The 11,360-nt window shown below is 37.4% G+C and overlaps 1 pseudogene; it reads right to left on the bottom strand.

Annotated features, from left to right (window-relative positions):
• The window catches only part of LOC138315873 (uncharacterized), a 173,230-nt pseudogene that overhangs the window by 144,308 nt on the left and 17,562 nt on the right, over positions 1 to 11,360 (bottom strand).

Genomic DNA, 11,360 nt, shown 5'->3' on the forward strand with positions numbered 1-11,360 from the left:
AAGAAATCAACGATTAATGTGTTATAGGCACTCATCTACACATAATAACCATGATACAAAACTAGAAAGAGGGTCCCCTATAAAGTGTTAATAAAAGTAGGAAACATGGCGACTTAATGAATGAATCGGAAAATCTATTCTGTAATTAGTATGTAGATAATTAATGACGAAAAATAATAATCTTATTTATCATATAAAATCATGTTATACGTAGATAATTCATGGTGATGAACATCAAAGTTATAACCAGGGGACGCCTGACAGAGTTTATTGTAATTAATATAACCAGGTTATGTAGATAATTAATGGTAGTCAATATAACCAGGTTATGTAGATAATTATTAATGGCGGTAAATGTGACCAGGATGTGTAGATAATTCATGGCGGTCGATATCATCAGGATATGTAGATACGTCATGGCGGTCAATATAACCAGGTTATGTAGATAATTATTAATGGCGGTAAATGTGACCAGGACATGTAGATAATTCATGGCGGTCAATATAAGCAGGTTATCTAATTAATTCATGGCGGTCAATATCACCAGATTATGTAGATAATTCATGGCGGTCAATATCACCAGGTTATGTAGATAATTCATGGCGGTCAATATCACCAGCTTATGTAGATAATTCATGGCGGTCAATATCACCAGGTTATGTAGATAATTCATGGCGGTCAATATCACCAGCTTATGTAGATAAATGAAGGCGGTCAATATCAACGGTTTGTATAAATTCATGGCGGTCAATATAACCTGGTTTGATAATTAATTAGTAGAAATTCATGGCGGTCAATATCACCCAGGTTATGTAGATAATTCATGGCGGTCAATATCACCAGCTTATGTAGATAATTCATGGCTGTCAATATAACCTGGTTATGTAGATAATTCATGGCGGTCAATATCACCAGGTTATGTAGATAATTTATGGCGGTCAATATCACCAGGTTATGTAGATAATTCATGGCGGTCAATATCACCAGGTTATGTAGATAATTCATGGCGGTCAATATCACCAGGTTATGTAGATAATTCATGGCGGTCAATATCACCAGGTTATGTAGATAATTCATGGCGGTCAATATCACCAGGTTATGTAGATAATTCATGGCGGTCAATATCACCAGGTTATGTAGATAATTCATGGCGGTCAATATCACCAGGTTATGTAGATAATTCATGGCGGTCAATATCACCAGGTTATGTAGATAATTCATGGACGGTCAATATCACCAGGTTATGTAGATAATTCATGGCGGTCAATATCACCAGGTTATGTAGATGTAGGTAACATAACCAGGTTATGTAGATAATTCATGGCGGTCAATATCACCAGGTTATGTAGATAATTTCATGGCGGTCAATATCACCAGGTTATGTAGATAATTCATGGCGGTCAATATCACCAGGTTATGTAGATAATTCATGGCGGTCAATATAACCAGGTTATGTAGATAATTCATGGCGGTCAATATCACCAGGTTATGTAGATAATTCATGACGGTCAATATCACCAGATATGGGTCAATATAGTTATGTAGATAATTCATGGCGGTCAATATAACCTGCTTATGTAGATAATTCATGGCGGTCAATATAACCAGGTTATGTAGATAATTCATGGCGGTCAATATCACCAGGTTATGTAGATAATTCATGACGGTCAATATCACCAGGTTATGTAGATAATTCATGGCGGTCAATATCACCAGGTTATGTAGATAATTCATGACGGTCAATATCACCAGGTTATGTAGATAATTCATGGCGGTCAATATAACCTGCTTATGTAGATAATTCATGGCGGTCAATATCACCAGGTTATGTAAATAATTCATGGCGGTCAATATCACCAGGTTATGTAGATAATTCATGACGGTCAATATCACCAGGTTATGTAGATAATTCATGGCGGTCAATATAACCTGTTATGTAGATAATTCATGGCGGTCAATATCACCAGGTTATGTAGATAATTCATGACGGTCAATATCACCAGGTTATGTAGATAATTCATGCGGTCAATATCACCAGGTTATGTAGATAATTCATGGCGGTCAATATAACCAGGTTATGTAGATAATTCATGGCGGTCAATATCACCAGGTTATGTAGATAATTCATGGCGGTCAATATCACCAGGTTATGTAGATAATTCATGGCGGTCAATATCACCAGGTTATGTAGATAATTCATGACGGTCAATATCACCAGGTTATGTAGATAATTCATGGCGGTCAATATCACCAGGTTATGTAGATAATTCATACGGCGGTCAATATCACCAGTTATGTAGATAATTCAGTATAATTATGTAATATCATGGCGGTCAATATCACCAGGTTATGTAGATAATTCATGGCGGTCAATATCACCAGGTTATGTAGATAATTCATGGCGGTCAATATCACCAGGTTATGTAGATAATTCATGGCGGTCAATATCACCAGGTTATGTAGATAATTTATGGCGGTCAATATCACCAGGTTATGTAGATAATTCATGGCGGTCAATATCACCAGGTTATGTAGATAATTCATGGCGGTCAATATCACCAGGTTATGTAGATAATTCATGGCGGTCAATATCACCAGGTTATGTAGATAATTTATGACGGTCAATATCACCAGGTTATGTAGATATTTCATGGCGGTCAATATAACCTGGATAATTCATGGCGGTCAATATCACCAGGTTATGTAGATAATTCATGACGGTCAATATCACCAGGTTATGTAGATAATTCATGGCGGTCAATATCACCAGGTTATGTAGATAATTCATGACGGTCAATATCACCAGGTTATGTAGATAATTCATGGCGGTCAATATCACCAGGTTATGTAGATAATTCATGGCGGTCAATATAACCAGGTTATGTAGATAATTCATGGCGGTCAATATCACCAGGTTATGTAGATAATTCATGGCGGTCAATATCACCAGGTTATGTAGATAATTCATGGCGGTCAATATCACCAGGTTATGTAGATAATTCATGACGGTCAATATCACCAGGTTATGTAGATAATTCATGGCGGTCAATATCACCAGGTTATGTAGATAATTCATGGCGGTCAATATCACCAGGTTATGTAGATAATTCATGGCGGTCAATATCACCAGGTTATGTAGATAATTCATGGCGGTCAATATCACCAGGTTATATGTAGATAATTCATGGCGGTCAATATAACCAGGTTATGTAGATAATTCATGGCGGTCAATATCACCAGGTTATGTAGATAATTCATGGCGGTCAATATAACCTGCTTATGTAGATAATTCATGGCGGTCAATATCACCAGGTTATGTAGATAATTCATGGCGGTCAATATAACCAGGTATGTAGATAATTCATGGCGGTCAATATCACCAGGTTATGTAGATAATTCATGACGGTCAATATCACCAGGTTATGTAGATAATTCATGACGGTCAATATAACCAGCTTATGTAGATAATTCATGGCGGTCAATATCACCAGGTTATGTAGATAATTCATGGCGGTCAATATCACCAGGTTATGTAGATAATTCATGGCGGTCAATATCACCAGGTTATGTAGATAATTCATGGCGGTCAATATCACCAGGTTATGTAGATAATTCATGACGGTCAATATCACCAGGTTATGTAGATAATTAACATCACCAGGTTATGTAGATAATTCATGGCGGTCAATATCACCAGGTTATGTAGATAATTCATGACGGTCAATATCACCAGGTTATGTAGATAATTCATGACGGTCAATATCACCAGGTTATGTAGATAATTCATGGCGGTCAATATAACCTGCTTATGTAGATAATTCATGGCTGTCAATATAACCAGGTTATGTAGATAATTCATGGCGGTCAATATCACCAGGTTATGTAGATAATTCATGGCGGTCAATATCACCAGGTTATGTAGATATGTAGATAATTTCATGGCGGTCAATATCACCAGGTTATGTAGATAATTCATGGCGGTCAATATCACCAGCTTATGTAGATAATTCATGGCGGTCAATATCACCAGGTTATGTAGATAATTCATGGCGGTCAATATCACCAGGTTATGTAGATAATTCATGGCGGTCAATATCACCAGGTTATGTAGATAATTCATGGCGGTCAATATACCAGGTTATGTAGATAATTCATGGCGGTCAATATCACCAGGTTATGTAGATAATTCATGGCGGTCAATATCACCAGGTTATGTAGATAATTCATGGCGGTCAATATCACCAGGTTATGTAGATAATTCATGGCGGTCAATATCACCAGGTTATGTAGATAATTCATGGCGGTCAATATCACCAGGTTATGTAGATAATTCATGGCGGTCAATATCACCAGGTTATGTAGATAATTCATGGCGGTCAATATCACCAGGTTATGTAGATAATTCATGGCGGTCAATATCACCAGGTTATGTAGATAATTCATGGCGGTCAATATCACCAGGTTATGTAGATAATTCATGGCGGTCATATACATTATGTAGATAATTCATGGCGGTCAATATCACCAGGTTATGTAGATAATTCATGACGGTCAATATCACCAGGTTATGTAGATAATTCATGACGGTCAATATCACCAGGTTATGTAGATAATTCATGGCGGTCAATATCACCAGCTTATGTAGATAATTCATGGCGGTCAATATCACCAGGTTATGTAGATAATTCATGACGGTCAATATCACCAGGTTATGTAGATAATTCATGGTGGTTAACATAACCAGGTTATGCGATCAAATATCACCAGCTTATGTAGATAATTCATGGCGGTCAATATCACCAGGTTATGTAGATAATTTATGGTGGTCAATATAACCAGGTTATGTAGATAATTCATGGCGGTCAATATCACCAGGTTATGTAGATAATTCATGACGGTCAATATCACCAGGTTATGTAGATAATTCATGGCGGTCAATATCACCAGGTTATGTAGATAATTCATGGCGGTCAATATCACCAGGTTATGTAGATAATTCATGGCGGTCAATATCACCAGGTTATGTAGATAATTCATGGCGGTCAATATCACCAGGTTATGTAGATAATTCATGGCGGTCAATATCACCAGGTTATGTAGATAATTCATGGCGGTCAATATCACCAGGTATGTAGATAATTCATGCGTCATGTTATGTAGATAATTCATGGCGGTCAATATCACCCAGGTTATGTAGATAATTCATGGCGGTCAATATCACCAGGTTATGTAGATAATTCATGGCGGTCAATATCACCAGGTTATGTAGATAATTCATGCGGTCAATATGTTATGTAGATATTCATGGCGGTCAATATCACCAGTTATGTAGATAATTCATGGCGGTCAATATCACCAGGTTATGTAGATAATTCATGGCGGTCAATATCACCAGGTTATGTAGATAATTCATGGCGGTCAATATCACCAGGTTATGTAGATAATTCATGGCGGTCAATATCACCAGCTTATGTAGATAATTTCATGGCGGTCAATATCACCAGGTTATGTAGATAATTCATGGCGGTCAATATCACCAGGTTATGTAGATAATTCATGGGGTCAATATCACCAGGTTATGTAGATAATTATGGCGGTCAATATCACCAGGTTATGTAGATAATTCATGGCTGTCAATATCACCAGGTTATGTAGATAATTCATGACGGTCAATATCACCAGGTTATGTAGATAATTCATGGCGGTCAATATCACCAGGTTATGTAGATAATTCATGGCGGTCAATATCACCAGGTTATGTAGATAATTCATGGCGGTCAATATCACCAGGTTATGTAGATAATTCATGGCGGTCAATATCACCAGGTTATGTAGATAATTCATGACGGTCAATATCACCAGGTTATGTAGATAATTCATGGCGGTCAATATCACCAGGTTATGTAGATAATTTATGGCGGTCAATATCACCAGGTTATGTAGATATTTCATGGCGGTCAATATAACCTGCTTATGTAGATAATTCATGGCGGTCAATATCACCAGGTTATGTAGATAATTTATGGCGGTCAATATCACCAGGTTATGTAGATAATTCATGGCGGTCAATATAACCTGCTTATGTAGATAATTCATGGCTGTCAATATAACCAGGTTATGTAGATAATTCATGGCGGTCAATATCACCAGGTTATGTAGATAATTTATGGCGGTCAATATCACCAGGTTATGTAGATAATTCATGGCGGTCAATATCACCAGGTTATGTAGATAATTCATGCGGTCAATATCACCAGGTTATGTAGATAATTCATGCGGTCAATATCACCAGGTTATGTAGATAATTCATGGCGGTCAATATCACCAGGTTATGTAGATAATTCATGGCGGTCAATATCACCAGGTTATGTAGATAATTCATGACGGTCAATATCACCAGGTTATGTATAGATAATTCATGGCGGTCAATATCACCAGGTTATGTAGATAATTCATGGCGGTCAATATCACCAGGTTATGTAGATAATTCATGGCGGTCAATATCACCAGGTTATGTAGATAATTCATGGCGGTCAATATCACCAGTTATGTAGATAATTCATGGCGGTCAATATACCAGGTTATGTAGATAATTCATGGCGGTCAATATCACCAGGTTATGTAGATAATTCATGACGGTCAATATCACCAGGTTATGTAGATAATTCATGGCGGTCAATATCACCAGGTTATGTAGATAATTCATGGCGGTCAATATCACCAGGTTATGTAGATAAATCATGACGGTCAATATCACCAGGTTATGTAGATAATTCATGGCGGTCAATATCACCAGGTTATGTAGATAATTCATGGCGGTCAATATCACCAGGTTATGTAGATAATTCATGACGGTCAATATCACCAGGTTATGTAGATAATTCATGGCGGTCAATATCACCAGGTTATGTAGATAATTCATGACGGTCAATATCACCAGGTTATGTAGATAATTCATGGCGGTCAATATCACCAGGTTATGTAGATAATTCATGCGGTCAATATCACCAGGTTATGTAGATAATTCATGGCGGTCAATATCACCAGGTTATGTAGATAATTTCATGGCGGTCAAATATCACCAGGTTATGTAGATAATTCATGGCGGTCAATATCACCAGCTTATGTAGATAATTCATGGCGGTCAATATCACCAGGTTATGTAGATAATTCATGGCGGTCAATATCACCAGGTTATGTAGATAATTCATGGCGGTCAATATCACCAGGTTATGTAGATAATTTCATGGCGGTCAATATCACCAGGTTATGTAGATAATTCATGGCGGTCAATATCACCAGGTTATGTAGATAATTCATGGCGGTCAATATCACCAGGTTATGTAGATAATTCATGGCGGTCAATATCACCAGGTTATGTAGATAATTCATGACGGTCAATATCACCAGGTTATGTAGATAATTCATGGCGGTCAATATCACCAGGTTATGTAGATAATTCATGGCGGTCAATATCACCAGGTTATGTAGATAATTCATGGCGGTCAATATCACCAGGTTATGTAGATAAATTCATGACGGTCAATATACAGATGTAGAAATTCATGCGGTCAATATCACCAGGTTATGTAGATAATTCATGACGGTCAATATCACCAGGTTATGTAGATAATTCATGCGGTCAATATCACCAGGTTATGTAGATAATTCATGACGGTCAATATCACCAGGTTATGTAGATAATTCATGGCGGTCAATATCACCAGGTTATGTAGATAATTCATGGCGGTCAATATCACCAGGTTATGTAGATAATTCATGGCGGTCAATATAACCAGGTTATGTAGATAATTCATGACGGTCAATATCACCAGGTTATGTAGATAATTCATGCGGTCAATATCACCAGGTTATGTAGATAATAATTCATGCGGTCAATATAACCAGGTTATGTAGATAATTCATGGCGGTCAATATCACCAGGTTATGTATATAATTCATGGCGGTCAATATCACCAGGTTATGTAGATAATTCATGACGGTCAATATCACCAGGTTATGTAGATAATTCATGGCGGTCAATATCACCAGGTTATGTATATAATTCATGGCGGTCAATATAACCTGCTTATGTAGATAATTCATGGCTGTCAATATAACCAGGTTATGTAGATAATTCATGGCGGTCAATATCACCAGGTTATGTAGATAATTCATGGCGGTCAATATCACCAGGTTATGTAGATAATTCATGGCGGTCAATATCACCAGGTTATGTAGATAATTCATGGCGGTCAATATAACCTGCTTATGTAGATAATTCATGGCGGTCAATATCACCAGGTTATGTAGATAATTCATGACGGTCAATATCACCAGGTTATGTAGATAATTCATGGCGGTCAATATAACCTGCTTATGTAGATAATTCATGGCTGTCAATATAACCTGCTTATGTAGATAATTCATGGCTGTCAATATAACCTGCTTATGTAGATAATTCATGGCTGTCAATATAACCAGGTTATGTAGATAAATCATGACGGTCAATATCACCAGGTTATGTAGATAATTCATGACGGTCAATATCACCAGGTTATGTAGATAATTCATGGCGGTCAATATCACCAGCTTATGTAGATAATTCATGGCGGTCAATATCACCAGGTTATGTAGATAATTCATGACGGTCAATATCACCAGGTTATGTAGATAATTCATGGCGGTCAATATCACCAGGTTATGTAGATAATTCATGGCGGTCAATATCACCAGGTTATGTAGATAATTCATGGCGGTCAATATAACCAGGTTATGTAGATAATTCGTGGTTATTAATATAACCAGGTTATGTAGATAATCCATGGCGGTCAATATAACCTGCTTATGTAGATAATTCATGGCGGTCAATATCACCAGGTTATGTAGATAATTCATGACGGTCAATATCACCAGGTTATGTAGATAATTCATGGCGGTCAATATAACCTGCTTATGTAGATAATTCATGGCGGTCAATATAACCTGTTTATTTAGATAATTCATGGCGGTTAATATAACCAGGTTATGTAGATAATTAATGGCGGTCTTTTACCGGATAATGTAGATAATGCACGATGGTAAATATAACTAGGTTATGACAATAATCCTTGAGATTATTAAACGGGAGAAGTATCGTTGTTTTATTTGTCATTCTTAGATTAACACATAGACGACATTCAGTGAAATTCTAGATGTGGATGCAGGGTAAAGAGATTCCACCTATCGTTACCAACCAGAAGAAGTGGATTGGATCCTTTTTGAAGCCTGGAGACTATGTATAGATCCAGGCATAAGACAGACTCAAGAGGGGATCCTCTGACAAAAGCGTGGACTTTAGCTCATATGAGATGTACCGTTCAGACGTATGTGGTTATCTCTTTTATAAGAGCTATTAGAATAAACCACAAGCAAGTTCTTACGAAAATGTTCAAGAGTACATCAAAGTATCCTAAATGTTGACTTTAATAGCTTTCTACGAGCTACAACTTCCAACCTCATCACTGGTTTAGGAATTCAAGATTGCGAAGGTAGGGCAAGTGATAACAGTGGATTAATATGGAGGAAGCGATGTCAGCCGTGCAGTAAAACACTGAGATTACCTAACACACAAAGAATGGTAAAAAGTCTAGAACACTGAAAAACAGTATGCAAAGCCGGTAAGAGGAAGATGGTGCACTGTCAGATAAATCTAGGGAAAGACAGTGGCGAAGGAAGGAAATCGGAAAACCCTAACTGGCGTGGATATAATTCCAATGAGCATTGTTTTGACGCCCTGACAAGATACTTAACGAATTGGCAGACAACTTGGAAATAGAAAAAAAAACAAAGAAGCAGAAAACAATAAAAAGGTATATTTTCAACTTTGTTCAAGGTTTGCAGGGATGACAGACCTCTGCAGTAGTTCAAAAGAGAATTCATGCACACGTATGAGACATATAAACTTAGGACATCATCTAGATAGATATTCTCATCTGGTCACAATCGGCAATGTGATTGTATTCCATTGAACGAAGATGAAGTCTGGAGAGTTGGAAGTATCGCATGGAATAGTGTAGAATAAAGTTACCCGCTTTTTACTCTCCATCCGGAGGACGTTCCAGGTTAGGATTTGAAACAAACACTGAAAGCCAAATCTCTGATGGCGTCTGTACAGCTACAATTCAGGGTTTGAATTAAGGTAATACATTGTATGCATGTATGAAAATTGCTGCATAGCAAGACTTGTCAACTTTATCACTATATTGTATGTTTGTTCCCTTTCAGGAAACTTGCACGCAATCCGAAGGGTTCTTACTGCAAACAGCAAAGAAATACGAAAATTAGTAACATTCTGTATCTATTTGGCGTTGTTAGTCCATATATAATTTTAGACGTTTTAGGTGTCTAGATTAATTGTGAAAAATCTGTGATGATAAAACATCTTACGTTTATATTGATAATTATAGATGGTTTAAGGGTCTGTGAAAATTAACCCTCTTTAATATATTATCAATGATCAAGTAATCAATCGGGGTCTGCCCTGCAGGTAAGGCGTAAGAATTGTACCTTCTGCCCCTTTTGCATGATCGTAAAAGGCGATTCTTCCTACCTCACTTTCGTCTTCCTTGACACCACATCACTTTTGGACTTTGGTTCCCTGTGAGGAATGGTCTGGGCTCTGTCCCTTGGTGGATACCCACCAAAGTCTAAAAAGGAATCGTTTCTGCTACTCCTTTAGTGCTTAGAGCTCAGCATTAAAGGAATTGGTCGACTGGTTCGCCCGTTGTCAGTATAATTTGACCGGGTGGGGTGTGTTGCTTGTTGTCTTCGGCGGAATGCTTCAGTGAAAGCACAAGAGTTCCACTATACAAGAAGACACAACACGAATATAACATAGTCTCCCAAAACACCCATCTGCATTTCACACACGCAAAACACCGCATACATCGGATTCCGTCCTTATATTACCCTGGCTGTCAATAACCAAACAAACAAACAAATAGGCGTATCTAATACCAAGAACTGCCAGGACCTATGTTCACCTTCAATCACGTTTTCAAATTAGTCAAAACCATTATGCTGGTTAAAAATCAGAGTTTGCGTATATGTGGAAGACGACGTTTGCTATTTCTCAAATATCACCTAAATGTAGTAAAATACAACCCCCTGTCCTAGACCAGCTAACGGCGTCGATTTTTATTTCCCGTCAGCCAAATTACTTTCAATCCTTCAGAAGATTAAAATATACTCCTTTGATTCATAAACATTATTTGAAAAGGTGGAGAGAAACAAGAGATCCCAGAGGGATGATCTACATCCGACAATCCAAAGAGGGATCTTTTCTCTGCTTTTCAAACTTCAAACATACTTTGTATAAA

The sequence above is a fragment of the Argopecten irradians genome, chromosome 2 (assembly GCF_041381155.1).
Source record: "Argopecten irradians isolate NY chromosome 2, Ai_NY, whole genome shotgun sequence".
NCBI lineage: Eukaryota > Metazoa > Mollusca > Bivalvia > Pectinida > Pectinidae > Argopecten > Argopecten irradians.